At 35.9% G+C, this 23,738-nt stretch overlaps 1 long non-coding RNA gene across 1 annotated transcript; it reads right to left on the reverse strand.

Annotated features, from left to right (window-relative positions):
* Positions 1 to 1,489: 1,489 nt before the first annotated feature.
* On the reverse strand, positions 1,490 to 22,579 carry LOC136981982 (uncharacterized). The gene is made up of 2 exons (XR_010881816.1): positions 22,144 to 22,579; positions 1,490 to 1,676 (listed from the first exon to the last, which is right to left on the reverse strand). It is a non-coding gene; the product is annotated as an uncharacterized lncRNA (long non-coding RNA).
* Positions 22,580 to 23,738: the final 1,159 nt, after the last annotated feature.

The following is a 23,738-nucleotide window of genomic DNA, read 5'->3' on the forward strand; positions in this document are numbered from 1 at the left end:
GCTTGGGAATGGGTTCGTGAATTTTTATGTTGGAAATTTTGTGCACAATTCATCAAACTGGATGAAGAGAATGAACTTTACCCTAAGATAGACTCGGGTATATAGGCAGTCCTCTACTTACGAACATTCGACTTACGAACTTTCGAAGTTACGAACAAAGCCGACAGATGGCGGATTAACACGAGCGTGAGTAGGGTACCTAGATATCAGAGTAGCGATACACGAGTCATATTCTGTCCATCGACTGTATAAAAGCATTTTATTCGTAAAAATTGTTTATTAAACTAAAAAAATCGTCATTTCTTAATGTAAACCCATAGACCACATGATGACAGTCGATCGACAGAATATGGCGGCGATGACTCGTGTATCGCTACTCTGATATCTAGGTACTCTAAGCGTGAGAGGTAGGTGAGAGGCTGTTAGTTCGGTTTGGATTGTAGTCGTGTGTCAATCGTGTGTGGTGTCATTTGTTTACTATTATTTTTTATGTACAGTCAAGTTTATTTTTGAAGTTTTACGTTAAAAACCTTTACAGTACATACATATGTACATTTGTAGTTGTTTTAAATGAGTAATTTTAATAAATAATGTACATCTGATTGATTTGAATTTATACTTTCCTTTAACAATCTTAATTCAACATTATTCAAGTAGCCTAAACATTACACAAATGTAAAAACAACGTTATATTTGAGTTTTTGCGTAAAGCATCGTCTTTTCGAGTTACAAACTTTTCGACTTGCGAACGACCGCTACGAACGGATTAAGTTCGTAAGTAGAGGACTGCCTGTAATCAGTTTTAAAAATAACTTTCTAATTCAGATATTTATTATTCGATATTCAAATATACAAATATACGATATACAAATGATATTTGTATGTTTTAGTTATATGTTACAAGTATTTTCAATTAAAAATTAGAGAATCTTTACTCTATAACACACACCAATACGCATTTTTTAAGTGTATTTCTGATAATATTAGTTTTTTATAATACTTCTTGCACTTTTTATAGACAGATGCTTAACATAAAAGAAGCTAAGATGAATTTGACGAGATTTGAAACATTTGTCTTCATATCCAAAAAAGTAACATTTAAATGGTTGACTGTAAATAATTCGGATTTGTTAGCCATTCATAATTTAGAATTGTACAGTAAGATTTATTTGCAAGTTTGGAGATGACGATATCAATTATTAATTTCGATAACGTCACCTCCAAAAGTGTTTCAACTTGATTTAAATATATCAGTTATCTGGTTTAAGCAACACATTACAATATTCCTCTCTTTGCAGATGCCACGGTCTATGGGAAAAGAAGAATTATTAGTTGCCAGTGTTCAAAAATATGGAACAGGCCAATGGACGTTCATTAAATCGGACGCAGGACTCTACAATCGAACACCACGAGATCTTTCTAACGAATGGAGAAATATTATTCAATATTTCTCCACCTTGAAACGATAAAAGCAAGATTAGAGGAAAAATATGATCAAAAAAAGAAATAAATTTATTTAATATGAATTACATTACGAAAATTACATTAAAGACACCGTGCTGAAAAATGAAAATGGACAATTTTTAAAGTTCTTTGAACAATTTCCGCCCATTCTTCCTAATTTCTCAGCCCTTATATAATCGTCCATTCCAGAACGTCTCGTCAAATTTGATACCCTGAAATTAAAAAATAGTCTCAACTTAATTGGAAATAATGTGTCCTTTTTATTAGTTTTATTTACTATTTTATTTAATAGTTTTATTTCAGTATTGTAAAACAAGTGTTGCAAAGTATACTATCGTATGTTGCATTCCCATTCATTTAATGATATATTTATTTAAATTAACAAAGTAGCAACTTGGAGTTGTATTTTAGGACTTTAAGGTTTAAATGATCTCTGTCAAGCTATATATCAAATATATTCTAGTAAAATTAATTGCTGGAGCATGAACTTTTTAATGGCCAGAGCATTGGTCACGACATTTTGCTAATAAACTGTTAATGTTATAAAGTTAAGAAAAGAATGAAACTTTACAACACATTCAAAAAATCAAATTATTTGAAAATAGCTTACACGTTTCGATAACACTTTTATTAATATGTTATTTATTTTCGAGAAAGTTTTGCAATGAAGTGCACTAAATATAGTATTATTTACACTTACATGTAAAAACTAATACAGGTAGAATTAATGGAAAAACAAACAAACATTTCAGCCAAACCATTCCGGATTATATCGGGCTAATTAAATGCTAAGTAATTTGGCACTAGAGGCGGGTGTTAGGCGCCATCTCTTGATAATTTGAAAATTAAATGATATAATGAAATTAATGTTTCAATAGGTTAGAAGGATTTGGAAGAAAAGAATTGAGCCGAAGTGGGATTTGACACCACTCTCCGTGTGATCGTATTGCCCGTTAGTGGACCTTTATATGATCCTGCCTTCCAGAACTTACTTCTTTGGTATAACCGTACTCTGTTACTTGAGACGCCGCACGGTGGGTCGTGAAACGATTCCAGGAGGACAAAAGTCAAAAACTGCATAACTGATAATGACCCTTACATATTTATGAATTAATAAACAACATTCCAGTGAGTCAATCGATATCGATAATTTTTAAAATACGCCCCGTGGAGTTGCTAAACGACAAAAGAAAAGCATCAGTTTTATATCTCGTTGGATTCAAAACGTTAGTGCCGTGTTCGGACTTGTTTCGAATAGTTGTTTCGCTGGCTGTTTTGAGTGTTTTTGTCTAATATTAAGATGAATAGTAATCGCCAAGGTATGTATTTTAATACGCATATTTCATTAATAATAGTCAATGATGAGATTTTATATAAAACAATCGCAAAGCCGAGGGATTTTTACACTTTATTTTAAATAAGTAGCACTTTAAAACTTCCGCATCTTTGTTCGTGTGTCTTTGTACGTTTTAATTTCATTTTTTCCGGATTTTTGAAGGTTTTATAATTATGTCTAACAGATATTTGTGTGCGGAAACGCGCGGATTCTGATGTATAACCATTTTCTGTTTCGTGGGCGTTGGCTCGTAGTCAGCAAGAGTGAACTTTTTGAACAACTAAGAGAAAAAGATAAAATGATAAGCGGGTCATTCGAAGTATAAAATATTACCGTAGACTACATTAAAGGAAAGTTTAATTTAACAAATCCTAGTCGAGTTATGGAGAATGAGTTACGTCGAATCATTTCTTCTTTTTTCGTTGGTCTAAGTCAAAGATGGAAGAGACGTAATCGAAATATGAAATATTTTTCGACAAAAAATCATTTATGGCTCGACGATCGGATAATTATCAAAAATGTCCATTTGCCACAAACTGGTGCAAGCTGTAAAACACCAAAAAAAAGAAATAATGGGTCGTCCCAAAAAGGATTTTCGAAAACTGGACCGAGAGCAGAAATGAGAAAAGTTCAAGAAATCGGTGATGATCGGAACTCGAATGAAATTACTTACGCTGCTGAGGTAATGTTAAGATTATCTGGAAAAAGAGATGCAATTAACGTAATAAAAAGTATTATGAGATCTCCAAAATCAGCGACGAGATTGAAAAAGGCATTTAATCGACCATCGGTACTACACAATATGTATTCTCCGGAGGAAGCTCTGACTTTAATTACCTTCTCGAAATTAACTAAATCGCAGTATATAATGTTACGGCAAAGTGCTATAGAAAAAGATGTTAATATTTATCCGTGTTATCGCAGCATTAAGAAAGCAAAGAAAGCCTATTATCCATCGGATGCTACTATTACAGAAGATAAAAGTGATATAAAACTTCAAGTTTTAGTGAACCTAACTACAGAACGTCTTTTTATCACTCTAACAGATGTATTAAAGAGTTTTTATGTAGAAGATAAATGCAATTTGAAGAATATTACCGACGTTTACAAGTGGGGTTTGGACGGCAGTGGAGGACAGAGTCGATACAACAAAGAGCTTCGGAAGAAAAATTCCGAGGACGCTAATATAATTACCACGTCTTTGGTACATATACAAACTTTTTCATACGACAAAAATGAGAAAAAGGTAATTTTATGGCAAAATCCTAGACCGAGTTCTACCAGATATTGCGGACCAATTCGTTTTGGCTTCGTAAAAGAAAGGAAAGTCTGTGCGAATTTATTCGCATCAAAAACCAGATTTGTGAGATACAAAGTACCGAAATTATATATAAGAATTTCACTTTAAAAGTAAATCACGAGTTTATCGAAACCATGGTCGATACTAAGGTCTGTAATGCTTTAACATCAAATAAATCGACTGAAAAGTGTTACGTATGTAGTGCCGCATCCAGCCAAGTGAACGATCTACCTAACATTAAAATGAGGCAATGTAATGAAGAAACTTTTTCATTTGGTCTATCGACTCTTCATTGTCACTTCCATGAAATGTATTGTAATTACTATTGAGATTTGCTTAATAATTGTCTACGTTGTTACGTTTTTATGTGACGTCAAACAGTTAAACAAACTAAGATATAATACGTGAATACTTTTTAGAATATTTCCTTTACAGGAAAGCTACACTAAACACACTAAGCGCACGCAGTTAACTTTTGCATTCGTTCACGCAGTTTGCAAGAGATCAGCAGTGCTTATTTGGTGGGATTATACGACTCGGATAGTTGGTACGTAAACGTACTGTACAAAGAATTTTAAATATTGCTTATTATTTAAGATGTTTTCTCATAGTCAAAAAGAAAATTTTATTTGTCAGGTATTAAGTAGTAGGAAACTTTGGCAGATCACTCGGACAAGTGCGAGTGATCTGCCAATGGTTTGTGTTGATACTCGGAAGACTATGAGTTTCGTACGAGCACATCCTTAGCTTTCAGTGGGTGCCCGTTTAAAATTAACGTTGGCGCTCACCCGCCGTAACAATTAATTGCGCTATAACACTGCAGAAGTTTCGTACTTTGCTTATAACGCGCTATAATCTATACGCTGTGTCCAGGGCTTGGTTTTCCCAGTACCGCATTCAGTTTGGTACACAATACAGAACGTTCAACTTACGAACTTTAAGATTTACTAACAATTTGATAATTTAAATTTCATTCCGATTTTCAAGTTCTCTTGCGGGTCGAGGAGTAAGCGTTGCAGTCCAGTCGCTGGCCAGTAATACATAATTAATGCCAATATATTTCTATTGCTTGTCATAAGTTTTCGTTTTTGCGTGAATTCTGACGTTCCATCGCGATGGCCTCTGATAAGGTGGAATTAAAGTTGATAACGCTGGAGTAACAACGTTTTCCGCTAATTTTTAAACTTTTATGATTTATACTTCAAAAATATGTTCAAAACTTAAATAGTAAATCTAGCAGACGAAATTTTTCGCTCTATTATCATGAAAACTAAACTGTACATCATTAAACAGTGCGTTAGGTGAAAAAAATGCGTTTGAAAAACTGGTACTGAGCAATAGCGAGCGGATAACGAGCTTAGTATAGTATAGTACCTGTACATTGAGGCATCAAACATTAACAATACAAGGTTATTCTGTGTACAAATAAACGTTTAGGTTAATCGTCGAATTATGATTTAACCTCGGAAACCAAACCTGTTCGTAGTGGAACACTTTATAGCGTTATACAGCTATATGTTATAGAGCAGCGTTTCTCAATCGCCGGTCCGCGGACAATTTTTACCGCTCTGCGTCAAAAAATTTGGTAAAAGGTAAAAAATAATGTCGATATATTTAATAATTATTCTAACTTTGTTACCTTGTAGCAAGATATAAATTTATCAAAATTAAATAGTGTATAATCAATGAGCAGCACTTACAATCTTTATGTAATAGTTTCGAAAAATATTTTCCATCTGGAAAAAAACCACACGTGAAAGGAATTTGTGGATAACAAACCCTTTCATAATATATGACAGTAGTAAATTAGATTTAAGTAACAGTGAATACGAGTCCATCCTCGAGATTAGTTCGTATTATGTTAAAAACTAGGTTTTCAACAATGTCTACAGATAAATTTTAGATCAGAAAGAAAAATTTGAATCAAAAAGGAAGCAAAGAAAATGTTAGTCCCCTTCGCAACAACATATTTATGTCAAGTGAGATTTTCAATTATACTGGTAATAAAAAATAAATTTAGAAATAGACTTCAAATTATTTCACCGCTCCGACTCAGCTTAACTAATTTACAATCCACAATTAAAACGTTCATTGAGAAAGAGCAGCAGCAATCTTCTCATTAGCAATGTATACCAAATTAACACAAATTTTAAATTTATAATTTTTAGTAATCGTAGGATTGATTTTTTGTTGTGTCCTATAAGCAATGTTTTTGTGATTTTATTATGTTTTTCTGTGATTTTTCTCAAGATTAATGTATATAAAATAACTAGCAGCAGTACCCGGCTTCGCTCAGGGAGTTGATACGAGATTGTGTGGTAGTTGGAATAAAAGGATGAACTTTAAAATATGAGGTAAAACAATTTTATTGAAAACATATTCTAACTATTTACAATACTTGTTTATAAACATTTTTCATTTTGTTATCCGGGGAAGCGGGAGTCTTTGAGGTTGATGCCGCAATGTTTTAAAGCTTCGTTAATTGTAAAACTATAGGCTAATTTGATTGGAAATTGCAGTCTTTTAAATCGGAATGGCAGTTCGGTAGAGATCGGCGGCATTCCGGGGATAAATACTGCGTGTCCTTTGTCCTTTCCAGTCGTAAGTTCGGCTTCGATGACGTTACTCGATGGCTGTTTGACGATCGTCCTCGTCCCATTACATAGTTTTGGTGAGTTCGGATTTCCGAGTAGTACGATCGGAGATCCAATTTTCACTCGAAGGCGGTGTAATGGCGTTCCCGGTACTCGCAAACAGTTTAGAAATTCTGCGGGGAAGTTGACACTTTCTTCGACGTTTACCACCGTGTCGATCGATTTGTATATTCTCTCCTCACAGGGAATTTTCTTTCGAATATTAAAGTTGATATCGTCGACAATATTATTTTTAGTTGCCAAAATTGCCCTTTGAAATAGCCGCTCCGGATTGGTATAGTCGTGAACAATGTTTGGATAAATTTGGTCGACGAGTTCGTTTTCGGTAGTGGCTATGTTGCAAAAATCACCGTCGAGTTCGATCGGGCCGGTCGTCCGGTCAGAGGGATATGTGCCTTCGCCTATTTGTTAAAGTTTTTGAGCAAAATGTGCTGTTGTGTCGTCTTTCGAGAGTTCAACTCTCATATTTTTTGTTAGTCGCGGTATTTGTATGTGTGGCCAGAGATGTGATTTTTTTAAAGCACGCATCGATCTCGTCCGTTGGTGTTAAATTGGGGATAACTGGAAGTGTTTGTCGAAAATCTCCCGAGAGTATGAGTAGAGCTCCTCCCATCACTTCGGAGTTTCCTCGCGAGTCTTGTAATGTTCTGTCCACGGCTTCGAGTGATTTTTTACGTGCCATCGTGCATTCCTCGCAGAAGATAATTTTAACTTGTTTTAGAAATTCGCCCCGTCCAGATTCTCTTCACATTTTACATACCGGGAATTGTTCTTCGGCTATATTCAACGGTAGTTGTAGGGCCGAACGGGCAGTTCGTCCTCCTTCCGTAAGTGTGGCTGCAATGCCGGATGATGCCGGTGCAAGTGCGATGTGTTGTTTAGCACGTATTTCCGCCAGCAATAGATTTATTAGAAACGTTTTCCCGGTGCCGCCTGGGGCGTCCAAGTAAATAATTCCGCCAGTGTTTTCGTTGATCCGGTCCACGATAACGTTGTAAATTTTTTTTGATTGTCATTGAGGAGTGGTTTGTTGTGAGTAATGCATTGAAGTAGGCCTAGTTCGTTGATGCTGTAGCTTTTTTCCTTTGTAATTTCGAAGTTTAGCGCATTGAAAGCACCTTTTCGTGGTGCTGGCATCCCAAGTTGTACTAATGTCTGGTTTTTTATTGCTACGCATTTATCTTCTAGGCGAATGAGTGCTCCATTGAAGATGTCGTCGTTGAATTCGGTGGCCAGTTCTGGATGAGCTTGTCGGATTTGGTACGGTATGTCATCACTCATACTCTCTTTGAAGGAGTCCCGTAGCTGTTTTGGATTCGATGGGTTACGTGTTGTTAGAATTGTGGCGAATAAGTCTCTGATTTGTTCAGCTGAGGCTGTGATTAAGGCTTCTTGTAGTGTTAATTCCCAGTGGTTGTCGTTTTCTAGTAGTCGTAAGCGTTGGCATGCTTCCCAACGCTTAGGACTACTGGAAAACTGGTCAGTGGTAAATGTCTAGAGGGTGAAACTTCCAGCCCTTATATCTCCAACAGCACGCCCTTCGGGTAAAAACGGGAACCTTCTACATGGATGGCGGATAGAGGGCTACCACACCATATAATTTCCTTGATCGTACCGGGAATCGTTTTTGAGTTTTAGTGGCACGCACGTTGTACACTTATTTTTATAATATATATTGATTATAATAATCACTTATATTTATATTTAAACATTGTTGTAAGTAAATGATAATAATAATTTTACAATTTACTTCTGTAGTAATTCTTTAATCTTACTTTATTATGTACAGAGATTAGTACACAAACCCGGTACCGCATATGCACAACCGGGAAAGTAATTCTTTAATATCTAGTAAATGTTTTTGTTAAAAAAAATTACCGGTCCGCGGGCCAAAAAAGATTGAGGAACGCTGTCATAGAACGTTCGGTACGCGCCGACCTTTAAGTTTCGAGCTACGAGTTACGCTAAACAATCCACGTATATATTACACTATAGAACATTCCACAAACTTAGAAAAATATTAATATGAACTTCTACATTCTATCGACATTTAAGAAAAATCAAATAAGTTTTACCGAAGCTGCAGTAAAGAGTCTAAAAGTGCCACAGTTTGGCTACTGTGGTTATATATACTGCAGTTCTGTAGTGGATATCGGGGCTGTCGAGAGGGAGCTAAAAATTTTCCCAGGGTCCGGAGAAAAGTTACGACCCCCAATAATTCCTTGTGTAAAATTAATCTTCTTTTTATTAACAGAAGTAAACTCTTTAAAACAACGTTTCTTTACTAAAAACACGCAGTGTATTTCATTTGTTCAAAAAATAATGGTTACGCGGGTCTGCTTAGAGGCAAAAGGGCACCAGTTCTATTCCCGCGCCACTACAAGCTCTTAACTGCTTTGGTAAATATCACTGTTACGTTAGAAATACTTTAAGATAGGCCAGATTAAGGCTGCGACTATGCAGACGCGAGCGAGCGAATTTTCCGAGAGAGCGAAAATATGTGGCGATGGCGACAAGAGGCGAGAAGCGATAAATATCAACCCCTGTTAGATATACGCGAGATCCAGAAATTCGCTCTCGCCAGCAATATTTCTTGCTTTGCGACAACTGTATCGCTCGCTCGCTACTAAATTCGTGTCTTCATAGTCACACTCTAACATTCGTTTAACTACGAGGTTACGAACGTACCCTTAGTTGTCATTTGTCTGTCGAAGGCTACGAGTCACGCGTATCATCCGTTTGTATATTAAACTTCATAATAGTCAACAAATTTAGGCTTGTTTCATAATCACCTTTTGTGTCGCGAATAACAGGCGGAATTGGTTGCGCTTTCAGAACTGCAAGTTCTGTCGTGACAGTTTTTTCACAATCGTGTAAAATAGCGCGGATGGATTTAATCGGATTTCCGAGCTGATTTTCTCCTTCGAGTCGAACTTGAATTCTTGCGGAACCGCTAACATTCCAGCCAATCGAAAGGTGGTAAAATGTAAACATTTTGCTAAGATGACCTCTATAAAAAATGTGATTTTACTATGGATTTTAACCAAATCAGTCACTGCGTAGCAAAACGATAAAATTTTACGAATGCGCTAGTTCAATATGAGGCAGAAGCAAAAAGTAAAAACGGCGCCTGTATAGTGCGAACGATTCTACCATCTTATTCCTTTTTGAATTGCGTAGTTCCGCTTTGTGAAATAGATAGGATTTAGAAAAATAATACACGTAAGTTGTATATACCAAATTTATATTAAAAAAGTTGTATAAGTACTGTATATAAGAGCCTGAGTTCGACCATTCTATGTATAAGCAAATATGCTATTGACGTTAAAAAACGGATCGTATTGGATACTCTGACGAGATTATTGTATTAATATTTTTAACTGCAATGTTTACTGTAGTTACGAAAGCAGTTTTTCAACAAGGCCTACTACTTAGGCCGAAAACCAGCGTAAAAATCCTCGCCGTAAATACTTTTAATCACGTGACCTATTTGCGTTTGGATTGCGATGGTGGCCCAGTTTCACTAGCGGAAGTTTTTAGGACGAAGCGTCGTCGTAAAAACGATATACTGCACTTATACGCCTAGCTTTGTTATTATATACTCATCTAAATTGAAGGATTTTCTCATGGCCGTCCATATCGCTTGTTTTAGACATCAGTTCTTATAATCGAGATAGGCTTACCTCTTGTCGTAGATACGTGGATACTTTCGGATGTTTTCGATAAATCTTTTGACATCTATTCTAGGTCTTTACGAGACAACGAATGAAAGCTCGCTTCCCGTCAATTTCGCACCGTGTCAAAATCACGTTCTACCGACTTCCGATTGGTTGATGGTACCGTTTCAAGGACGTATTCGGGTCGAAACTCGAACACTGCTCGACTGGCGCAGCTTTATACCCCGTTCGCACCGAGCATTCCAATCTAGATTGTGACCAAGGTTGGCGACTATGCCTTGGTGCGACCTCTCTCGACCGAAACGAGGTTCAATCGCGATCGACTCAAGAAAGTTCTGGAAACTAGATCCAGTCATAGGAGAGATCCCACAATCCCACGCGCGCGAGAAAATACAAGATGGCTGTGGAACACGTGTCGGGCTGTCGACGGAGAAATAACAAAGATATTTGGAAAGACGATGACATCTGTCTATTATTAGATATATGGCAAAAAAGTATTTATTTCTAATCAAAACTTCCATTTTGTGTGTTGGTGTTCGTGACTTACCGAGTAGTTATGCCAGTTTTATCATCGCGTGTAATAGCCGGGTTGTTCTCGGGCGGACTGCCTGTGCGAACAGCGCAACATTCGACTGGCGACAGTCACAATCCAGATTGTACGTAAATCGAGATCGAAGTGAGTCGTGGTTTGTGTGCGAACGTAGTAGGGCTATTACGCTCGTTTCACGACCTGTTCCGGCATAAAATGGTCACGTGATTAAAAGTATTTACTCCAGGATTTTTACGCTGGTTTATACGCCAGTGGATTCTCGGCCTTACAAAATATTTTATAGAAATCGTGATAAAATACAAAATGTGGATAGAATTTATATTTATATAATTTAATTCAACAATTTCATACAAAAAATAAAAAGGCATCAGATATCTAGTACTTTGTTTGATTCACTAAGCTGGAAAGAGCAAGTTTTGTTTTTTGTTTCAAACACTATAAAACAATAATCAAGTAAAACATTTTAAAACAGATATAGACTACTTTTAAATAATTGTATACAGTAGACCTCCCTATAACAGTAGATACGTTCCGTGTTATATGAATTCGTGTTGTACGAGTCACTTAAATACATGAGCCAATCACAGCCAGGCACGTGTGCAGTTTAGGGGCTACGGCCGTTTGAAAGGTTTTCTTCCATAAAATTAATCGATTCTAGACTAATTTGACTCAACATTTCCAAATCACGTATAATTTTTTGGGAATAATCCCTATAAACTATGCTATAAACAAAAAATTATACGATTACTTACCGAGTGTCCACCGCCCGACCACGCCATTGCTTAAGCTTGTTTTCGTAGCGGAGCGGCTCATCGGATGGAGGACGCGTGTTTCCCGATCAGCGAATTCTTCGCAGAAAAATAACTTAACTTTGGAGACATTATTAATAAAAATATAATTCTATCTTGAGGAAACCGTGTTTTGTATTTTCTTTTCTTTTCTTTTCTTTCGAAGACACAATGTAGTGACGTAAACTTTAAACACTGGGCGAATTTTTCATCCTTTTTATTCGGTTGGAACGCTTTTTATTACATAACGCGTTTCGGGCCTACAAAACTACAAAAACTTAACAAAATCACAAGAGCAGAACGAGAGTTCATTCTTAATCAAGATAATGATAGAACACCTAAATTGAATGTGAAACTTAAAACCCACAAAATGGGAGAAAAAGTAAGACCCATAGTCGATTTTAAATTCGCTACATATATAATCTGGAAAAATTCCTTAAACAAAAACTTAAGAAATACCAAAATTCGAAGCACTCTATTAAAAACACAGAGGAACTTTTGGACAGTCTAAAAAACGTTAAAATAGAAAAAACATCAAAAATGGCTAGTCTGGATGTGATTGATATGTACCCGTCGATAAAATGGGAATTAATTGAAGATAAACTTAAAAAATTAGAAGTAGAATTACATATCATAGAATTAATAGAATTTGCATATATGAGTAATTATTTCGAGATAGATGAAGAATACTACACACAGAATAATGGTATTAGTATGGGGTCCGTCATAGGCCCGAAACTAGCTGAAATAATAATGATCGACATTGACAAAGAAATTAATAATATAACAGGCATAAAATATTATAAAAGATATGTAGACGATGTCCTAATTATATATAATGATGCAGAAGTACAGCCTAACATGATAAAAAATATAATAAACAATATAGATAAGGATATCCAATTTAAAATAGAGGAAGAAAATGTGGCCGATAATAGTATACGATACTTAGACGTCACGATAACAAGAAACGAAAACGAATTAGATTTTGAACCTTTTAAAAAACCATGTTCAATTAACACCACAATAAAATATACTTCAAATATACCATTATATATAAAACAAAACATCTTTAACATGGAATACCGAAAAATACAGAATAGAACTAGTAAAGAAACTAATAAACTCAAATACATCATCGAATTGAAGAAAAAGTTTGCCCTAGACGGGTACCCAACCAGACTGATTCATAAATGGGAAAATAAAATTACTAATAACCAAACAAAAATAAAAGATAAAAAAACCGAATCGAAACCAAAATATGCCAGCTTCCCATACATTAGGAACCTTTATGAAGAAATCGACATAGATATGAGGAAAAATAATATAAAACTTGCTCCAAAATACGTAAACTTGTTATCTAGACTTAAAGCCAAACAAAGAAAAAAGAAACAGAAGATAAAAAAAGACGATATGAAAAACATAGTTTATAAGATACCATGTACTTGCGAAAATACCAACTTCTATATAGGAGAAACAAAACGAAAACTCAAAATAAGAGTGAAAGAACATATAGCCGATTTAAAGTACAACAGACTAAACTCAGTATTCCATGACCATTGTGTGTTAAATAACTGTAAAATCGATGATACTAAAACAAGCATTCTACATAGAGAAAAGAAGACATACAACAGGAAATTCAAAGAAAGTGTAGAAATCATTAAAAATAAAAATAAGACCTGTATAAATACTAATCTAAGCATAAAAATTAATGAAAATTGGATTAAACTACTATAAAATATACTATAAAATAAAAAACTGTTTTAAGATCTGATGTTACGTCATTTGCATAGCGACAGATATTAAAAATATTAAAAGCGGAAAAAATAGCAATGGCCACATGCTGTGTACTGATGAGTTCTAAAAAATCACCGCCAGGTCCCCGAATAATTTTATTGGAAAAGAAACCTATTAAAAGGAATATTCCCCTGCTGATGCTCGACCAGATATATGCAAATTAGAAACAGATCGTACTCCGCAGTTGAGGTGGAGGAGTACGAGATCAGCGTTAGACAACACACCGGTAGACGAATCTCAGGTATGGTTTCACGAATACGATCTGTGAAGAATAACCCAGTATACTTCTACAGACTGATACTAAACTTTTTTATGAATTTTATAAAGATTCGTACCCTTGGACTATTACATCCGTCTAAACTACCGAATGAGGTACGGACCAGCTTTTAATGGTATACAAGCTCTCACCACCAGGATTTAGAAGGTAATAACCTCTAAAAACTAATTATGTATGCTGTCGCGGTATTTTTAAATATTTGTATATAGCCATCTCTTACTTTTTAATGTTTAGTTGGCTGAAGAGGGGCATCGGCCCGAAACGCGTTATGTAATAAAAAGCGTTCCAACCGAATAAAAAGGATGAAAAATTCGCCCAGTGTTTAAGTTTACGTCACTACATTGTGTCTTCAAAAGAAAAGAAAAGAAATATATAATTTTTATGGCCGTTGAATAATAAATGTCCAGTGCTCGTTTAAACTATTGTTTAACACTGTTTGTACAATATCCGCAATTGAACACCGGAGTTTGATCGGGGGTTCGCGCCTCACTCGGAGAAGCTGGCAGCGGGAGTTTTTTCCGGGTTTTCCTCCTTCCCAATGACGCCTGAATAGGGGCCAGCTTCCCCCAAGTCCTCCCGGAAGGCATTCCTATCCTCCCTTCTCGCGGCGGCTGTCTCCTATAAGGACGGCTTTGGTCGCGTCCGTGACCTCTCTTCTGTCTTCCCGGATTGGCCGTCTTCTATAAGGCCGACTCTTTGGTGGCTGGGCGATCATCCTTCTATTCTTCCGGAGTATAAGCGAATAGCAATAAACTCCTCTCTCAGCCAAACTCAAAGTCAAATATCCGCTATTGGTCGCGACAAGATTGGTCAAATATTCGACCAATCTTGTCCCCCCACGAGTCGGCGATGACGTTTTACCGTGTTATACGAGTCTCTTTTAGCGTTATACGAACCAGATCGCAATTTTTTCGCCGTGTTATACGAATCCGTGTTATATAAACCCGTGTTATGGGGGTCTACTGTACAGCTATTTAAAACTCAGAATTGATTTAACGTATCAAATTACACGGAAGAGCACTACAGATTTCCAGGAACGGACACACTTAAAAAGAAGTTTTAACCAGGTCCTTAATACATTTGAAACAAACTTATAAAAAACAAACATACACTTTATTTATTAATTATTTAATATTATAATAGCTTTAAAATATTAAATACGTTACATTAGTTTATATATAAAAGCTTCGTTGATTGACTTTGTAAATGTCACTTACAACGAATGAAGAAAGCACGATAATCTGAATTAAAGCATATTCTGAATTATGTAAATTATTATATAAATTTAAAACATACAAGTTTCCGTAATCCAATATGAGGGAAAAAGTATAAAACGTTAAACAGATAACCCAGTAGAGCGCATCTGCTCCTGACATAAAAGCAAGTGTTAACACGAATTATAGTTGTTGAGCCTAATGATTTGTTATTTGCTGTCTGTTAACTTCAGAATAAATTTAGTTCAGATTATCGTTTCGTATAACTTTTACCGCTTTTTTGAGTTGTCCAATAATTATATTGCAATCTTACTAAGTAGACGATAGACTCGCACAAACATCCTTTCTATTTTAAACTTTCTGTTGTCAACCTCGCAGACAAAATGTTTTGCATTTCAAAAAGGTGCCAAAATAAAACTTAAATAAAAAGGAAGTTTGTGCAAGTGCAAGTTTAAAACAGAGGCTACACGCCAGTTTTAAAAAATTCAATAATATTGGATATCATAAAATAATACAAGAAAACGGCGTGAATCCACTACGATGAATATTCAGTTTGTCTTTATGTTTTGTTCTTGCTGTGTTAGTGAGGTTTCCTGTAAAAGTGCAATGTGAATATTGATCATCTTGATGACACGATGTTATTGACTGTGTACTGCTTTAGCAATTGAATTCGAAATGTTAAATGTTATTGTCAATGAAGTAAGAAATATAATCAAACAGAGAAACTTCTGTAATTCAAATTTGATTTAATTAATCGTTTTAATTTAAATATTTAAGCTGCAGTAGTTTGTCTTATTTATTTTTGAACATCATACTACGTTATATTATAATTACAGTGGAACCTCGCTTAACGAGCATAATTCGGTCCAGAATCTTACTCGTAATGCGAAACATTCGTTAAGCGGAACAATTTTTTCCATAGAAATTAATGTGAAATACGATAATGCGTTCCACGCCGAAAAATACTCAAATGTTTTATGTATAAAGTTTATTTTAAAAAATTGTACAGTATACACTGTTAAGGAGCGTGAATCATCATATTTTCTTCTAGCGCAGAATGAACCATCCTGAAATGAGAATTCGATTTGCAGAAACAAAAAAAAATCATAGCTAATATGTTTGATAAACACTCCAAACGATATACCAAATTCTTGGGTTATGCTAAAGGCTATAATTCAGTGGTTTCCAACCTGTGGGGCGCGCCCCCCTAGGGGGGCACGAGACTGTTGCAAGGGGGGCATGCAGCTGTTTCCAAAATATCATTTTCGAATACAAACCAAAAAAGTCGAATAGGTGTCAAAAAAATGAATCAGCAAAATAGGTATACGTAATCCACAATCCTCGCCGCGAATTTTTCGGGTACAAATGCTAAAACATCCATCCATACTCTTGCTGGAAAGAGAACATCTCGCTTTCGCGTTTGGAGCCGAGCGCGCTTTGAGTATTTATGAAATTAGATTGTTAGAAAAATTAAGGGGGCGCAACAATTTTTTTTTAAAGGGGGGCGCAGGTACAAAAAGGTTGGAAACCACTGCTATAATTAAATATTAGAAATTAATTAATTTGACTAGAGGTAGGCATTTAGGTTTCTATCTCGTATTAAATTTAATAATTATAAATAGTTAACACAACACACTACTTCAAACAACCTTTACTCTGCAGTTAAATTATTTTTTACTCTAACGTTTTCGGTTAGCTTTACGGTTTTTTTGTCAATCCTGAAGAGGGTTAGTAAAGCTAACCGAAACTGCAGAGTAAAGGTTGTTTGAAGTAGTGTGTTGTGTTTGTAGTAATGCAGTGTACATAGTAATTAATATAAATAGTTAATTTTTAATTCAGACATTTCTAAAACTTAATTTGGAATCGGTCATTAAATTTAATTATCCAAGAATTTGGCATATCGTTTAGCTTGTTTATTATATAACGGGCTATGGTTTTTTTTAACTCTCTCCGCCCTGTGGGCACTAAAAGGGCCTCTTTTAGTAGGCCCATTATGGGTTCGGCCAGGCCCACAATGGGGCGACCGGGTGGTGAGGGACGGGGCCCGACATATTCGAACGGACCACCCCCGAAAAATTCCTGGGGATTTATCGACCCGTTCGGATTCGATTCCGGGTCCCCCAGAGCGGTAGGCTGCCACCTTGACCGCTCGGCCATCCGGCCCAACGGGCTATGGTTGTTGATGTTTATAAGTAATATGTGTGAACACAAGTTTGGAAAAATATGTGATCGCAAGCGACACTAAGATGCTAGCGGAATGAGTGCTAAACACTGATGGGCATGCCGCGTGAGCACAATTCGGGACTTTCCCTCTCCCTGTCACTCGTTACGCGAAATATCGCTCGTTAAGCGAGGTGAATTTTTACAATTTGTTTTGCTCGTTATGCGAAACACTCGTTGTGAGAGGTGCTCGTTAAGCGAGGTTTCACTATAATTCTCAAATTCTAATTACATCAATTGAATTAATTTTAACTAAGGTTTTATAACCTTTCATTATAATGAAAGGTTTTAATTTTATATAATTCCACCTCTAAAGGTACTGTACGTCCTACGTGGCAGCGTCCAGCGACTGCGGGCGTGAACGCGCTTCTAAGCGGAGCGGACAAACCGGTTGAAGCAAATGTGCGCGTCGGGAGTAACCGCGTTTAGCGTGTAGCGACCTCCAGATGACGCTTCTACACGCGCATCCAGGAAGCAACTACCATTTCCCCGAAAATAACACAGTGTCTTATATTAACTTTTGCTCCCAAAGATGCGCTAGGTCTTATTTTCAGGAGATGTCTTATTTTTCGTATGGTATGGTGGTTTCCGGCCACCAGGAAGAGCTCACCACATCATACTGGTACAGCATACTAGGGACAGTCAGCGTGTCGGCAGGAGACGGGCCTCTTGATGCCTTGCCTGCACATTTACAAGTGACGGCCGCGGAAGGGAACATCGAGGTTGGTGATAGGTGACGGTCTTCATGTCGTGCATGCTGCTGCTCTGCAACGGACGGTAAACATAGGGATAACGGTAGCAGGCTAAAAAGAATCACAGCTGCATGCTCTGTTCTGTTCGGCGGGCATGCTTCCAAACGAAAACTTTGCTAGGTCTTACTTTCCGGGGAGGCCTTATATTTAGCAATTTTGGTACCGTGTTTCCCCGAAAATAAGACCAAGTAGAGGTTTTGCTGAATTGCTTACTGCAAAACCTCTACTAGGTCTTATTTTCGGGGAAACACGGTACCAAGCTAGTTTGATCGTAGCTTCCATTGCTTGTGCTACCAAATAATAAAATGGCCGACTTTGTTGACTCGTTAATATCGAAGATATTCGAAAGACAAATTGTATGGAATTCAAAACTTAAGGAGTACCACAATAGAGACCTCGTTGATAAGGAGTGGGATAATGTTGCGACAAAACTTAATATAGGCAGTAAGTAGTTTTTTTATTACTTTTTCATACGAACCATGTACAAACCACGTGGTTGGATTTAATGGGGTTGAGATGTTGACCATTATATGTATAAAATACTGAAAAAATATATTTAAAAAGGTAGAAATTTCACTATAGATAAACTGTTACAATAAAATAAGTTGTGATAACTAGATCATAATTACACAGAAAGAGAACATGTAGCCAGTATCATACACAAACTAAAAATGCAATTTATTCTGTATAAATATGAAATTACACTATGTCATAACTGAACAATTTCCAGATTTGTTGATGCTTAATGTAATATATATACTATATATTTTAGTAATATATGGTATGTAATATCAGTGGCACATCCAAATTTCAAAGAACTCTGTTTAACTTACATTACATCCTGTTAACAGCTTGCTCTTGCCATGGAACAGAACCATTTGGACTGTTAAAATAATGGCATAACTTATCAGAGATAAGTTTTGCCATTCTTTTAACAATGCATCATTTGCTTTTGTCAAATTTTTGCATTTACTTTTGCTAAAATCTGTCTCTATGGCATGAGATTTCCTGCAACCTTCAATATCTATTATCACATTGTGCAGCAGAGTTACGGCCTTTACAATATTTATAGCATTTTCTACGCTAGTTTCAATAAATTTATTTAAAATTCTCCATTTTCCAGTGTAGATGCCAAAAGCACATTCAACTACTCTTCTTGCTCTTGATATGCAGTAATTAAATATTCTTTCACTTTTATTCAGGGATCTTCTACTGTAGGGCTTCAATAAGTATGGAGAAAGAAGATAAGCCTCATCGCCAATTAAAATATGCGGGGCTTTTATGTTAGAATGGGGCGATGTTGTATCTGATGGCAGTTCCAATTTACTTGATTCTAAATTTTGATAGAGAGCAGAATACTTAAATACTTCGCCATCACTCTGCCTTCCATGTGCTCCTACATCAATTGTTAAAAATGTCAAATCAACATTAACCACAGCCTTGAGGACTATAGAAAAAAATTGTTTGTAATTATAATATTGACTTCCAGAATTTGGTGGACACTTAATCCTTGTGTGCTTTCCATCTATGGAACCCACACAGTTAGGAAAGTTTTATTTTTTGTAAAATTGTTCCGTTTTTTCTGTCATATGTTCCTTTGTCGGTATAGGCATGTGCTTTGATTGAAGACTTGACCAAAGGGCTTCACACACTTCCTTGACAATACTTTCAATACTTGATTTACCAATTCTCATGGAAAATACTAACTGTCTAAAAGAAATTCCTGTTGAAAGATATCTGAAAAAAGAAAGAAGAGTAAACATGTAAAATAGTGTGGTTCTTGAGTTTAGTATATTTGTATTTTTATTTAGTATTCTTCGATTTATTTACATGCACATACACGGAGAGATATAAATATTTAGTAAGCAAACAAAGTTTAACAATAGGTCTTACACTGCACATGTGATCACGTCAATCAGCTTTTAATCATCAATTTCATTATTTTCCTGCGCAGTTAATGTAATATGGTTTCTAAATACATACATTTTACTATTTGAAGTGAGGTAATTATTACTATAGTAAGGTTCTTATAGCTTAATAATAATTTGATGTTCCCTTTCAATTTCAGAGGAGCTGGCAAAATCAAAGTAGAAAACCTTCGCGACAATTTCCGAAAGGAGTTAAGAAAAATTCAAAACACGAGATCAGGAGATGCAGCTCCAGCAAAACGAACAAAGTGGATACATTTTACGAATAAAGAAAATATATTTCTCTTTTAGACAATACATACAAATGTGTCTTTTTATCCATAAGTCCTTTCTCACGCAGTTGAGGGATAAGACAATTACACGGCGGAGTCGACCTTTAATAAAAGGTCGACTCCGCCGTGGAATTGTCTTATCCCTCAACTGCGTGAGAAAGGACTTATGGATAAAAAGACACATTTGTATGTATTGTCTAAAAGAGAAATATATTTTCTTTATTCATAATCAATCGTCTTGGCTTATTTTTTTAAAAAAATGGATACATTTTAATTCGCTTACATTTCTGAGAGACGTCATGGAAACAAGATCTACTAATCTACTAGCAGTAATCTGCTAGCTGATCTGGCTCCCTCAACAGCTAATCCAGAAACTACTGTTGATAATGAAATTACAAATTATTTTGAAGAACCTACAATTTGGCACATAGAAAATAATGAGACAGACAGATGTATTATAGATATAGATGGCAAACCGACTTTGACATCTGAATCATCAGGATCATGCCCATCTATAACAAACAAGAAACGAAAAAGAAAGACGGATAACTTACATTTAGAAAAAGAAATGCTGGAGTAAGAAAAGCAGAAAATTGGATGGTTGAGAAAAGGAGGAAGATGATGATGATTTGAACTTTTTTAAATCTGTACTACCTTATATGAAGCAAGCTATTACCACCAGTTAAAAAACCTACTGTCAGATCAAAAAATCAAAATTTTGTACTTGACCAATTAAAAGAGATTGATAAAATTATTAATTATTAGTCATGTATATATATTGTATAAAATTTATCTTGCTTTATTCATTTATATTTAATTCAATATACCATTTTGAAAATACAGTAAAACATTTTTTAAACTTATTCTACGAAGATTCTTTTTATTAGTTATTAGTTAGTGATATCATTACCTTCAAATGAAACAATTGCAACACTATATTTTCAATAACAGTTTTTTGTAACATTTAAAAAAAACTAGAAAAATGGTCGTGAAACTGCCGATTGAAGGAAAATCACCAATTCTTGTGTCACATTACAGTACCTTCAATTTGATAACTTTTTCTAGAGCTCAAGTGATACTCAAAATCACGAAAACGAGACCAAAGACAAAGAGGTTAATTAAATTAAGAAAAATTCAGTTCTTTACCTTAGCGTACAAAAAGCTTCTCTTCGAGTGATATAGGTTTCTGGAAATTCGTAGTAGTCTTCACAATGTAGAGACGAATACTTTGTAGGACGCAATCGAAAGTTGTAGGTAGCATTCTGCAAATGTTCAAAAACTTCGCTGGATCGTCTTTTATTTCACGATACAAATGATGAAATTCATCGAACTCGCGACATTTCTTATAAATATCGTGTGTCTTTGGCCTACAAGACATTTCGGTAACAATAAGAAAGTGTAGAAGAATATCGTAGAAAACTGTTTTCCATGGGATAGTCATGGAAAACATTCGACGAAATCGTCTCGCCGCCATCTTGTAAACAACACGCACCTACGCTGGACAGAGGTCGCTCGCCAGCTGAAAACGAGTACAAAGATTCTCTCGGTCCCTGGTGGCTGCCACGAAGGACCTAGCCTAAGGCTAGGTCCTACGTAGCAGCGTCTAGCGACCGCGGGCTTCGACGCGTTTCCAAGCGGAGCGGGCAAACTGGTTCGAGCAATTGTGCGCGTCCCGGAGTAACGCGAGCAACCACCAGATGACGCTTCCACACGCGCGTGCAGGATGCAGCTACCAAGCAGGTTTCCACTGCTCGCGCTCCAAAGAAGAAAATGGCTGATTTTGTAGATAAATAAAAAAACAGAATGACAAATAAATTGTCTATATATGTCGTAAGTGAGAAAAACGATTAACAGTATTTATTATAGTCATATGGAAAATGGCATTTCCAACTAAATTGAAAAAGTTTTTCTTACTTGAATAAACCGTTGATAAAGGTTCCTATTAATCCTTCTTCGTCCATGGGGATTTCAGCTATTTCACAAATTGATTTTAGGAGGCACGATTTCCCGTCTATTCCAAATCGTTGAATTAAGTTTTCCAGGAAAAAAAATAACTCCATCCTATTGTCGTTTCTTCCCGTTCCTTCGCTAAGTAACCGTGATAAAGGAATAGAAATTGGAAGAGACACGTCCAACGAGCCAGTCATTCTACCAGGAAGTGATATTGGCATTTTTAGATCAGTTTTTACAGACAGTAAACTGTTGGATGGAAAAAGAAAGCGACGTACACGACGAGTGAGTTTTGAATGCGTATTTCTCTGACATATAATCGTACTTAATAAAACAATAATTATAAGAGATAATTGTAGAACTATCTTCGAGATCATCATCACCAACATCTGTAAATTAAAATAAATTAATTATGTTTAAATTATAAACATACAGTAGAGCGTCGATTATCCGACTTAATTGGGGACTGGGGTTGGTCGGATAACCGAAAAGTATGAAAAAATACATTAATATAGTGTATTAGGCCTGGTTTAAATACTAGCCTCCCTTTCGTGGTCGAGCCAGTGCTGCCAGCTAAAACATGCAAAAATTTAACAAAAATAATATTAAAGTAGCCAAGACATAACCAAATATTGTAGCGCCACATCACTAGCGGACATTTGAATTTGCCGACTAGAACGCGGTCGGTTAACCGATAAGTCGGTTAATCGGGGGTCAAATAATCGATGCTATACTGTATTCACTTTCAGAAAATCTAGTACAAATTATAACTACAAACTTTTTAATAACAAATAGAGATAAAAGAATAGATGCGATCTTCGGGTTTTCAATTTAACTGACCTCTATACCGACAATTGCCACCTCACCGTTACTATTTGGGGCATATATAACTAAAATTTAGTCAACAGGATATTCGCAAGCGGGACAAAAAGAAAACTAATAAAATCATTATTAAGTATATCCGTCATCACAAAGTATGGAGAATGGCTCAATAAAAACTCAATATTTTAATTTATTCATCAACATTTAGCTTGTTTACTCCTACTGCAATGCACTTATTTCGACGTTTAATCCAATCCTCGAGACACGCTTTAAATTCGTTTTCGCGAAACCTCTTCGTGATTCGCAGCCAATTTCGTTTTATGGCATCGATCAAAACGAAGAAATTTTAGTCGAAAAACTAGAAAAAGCCACACGGTGCCATATCAGACGAGTATACAGAGTTGGCGGAAACGTATTTGTTAAAGTTTTGGCCTTAAACTCACGAACAAGAGCATTATGAGTGGGTGCATTATTGTGATGCCTAATTCGCGAGATTTCTCAACACAAAACGGGTCGTTTTATACAAATTGCTTCACACAAACGACGGATAATGCCGAAATAACATACCTTGTTGACAGTATGGCAGACTGAAAGAATTCGCGATACACGACACCGTGACAATCAAAAAAAAGTCATCACAACCTTGATTTATGACCGACTTTGACACGGTCTTTTTGTTCTCGCGTCATCTTTCCTGCGACCATTCACTGGAATGTAGAGCCTTTTCGGTGTCGATA

Source organism: Centruroides vittatus, unplaced genomic scaffold (assembly GCF_030686945.1).
Source record: "Centruroides vittatus isolate TY-2023 unplaced genomic scaffold, ASM3068694v2 contig_8, whole genome shotgun sequence".
NCBI lineage: Eukaryota > Metazoa > Arthropoda > Arachnida > Scorpiones > Buthidae > Centruroides > Centruroides vittatus.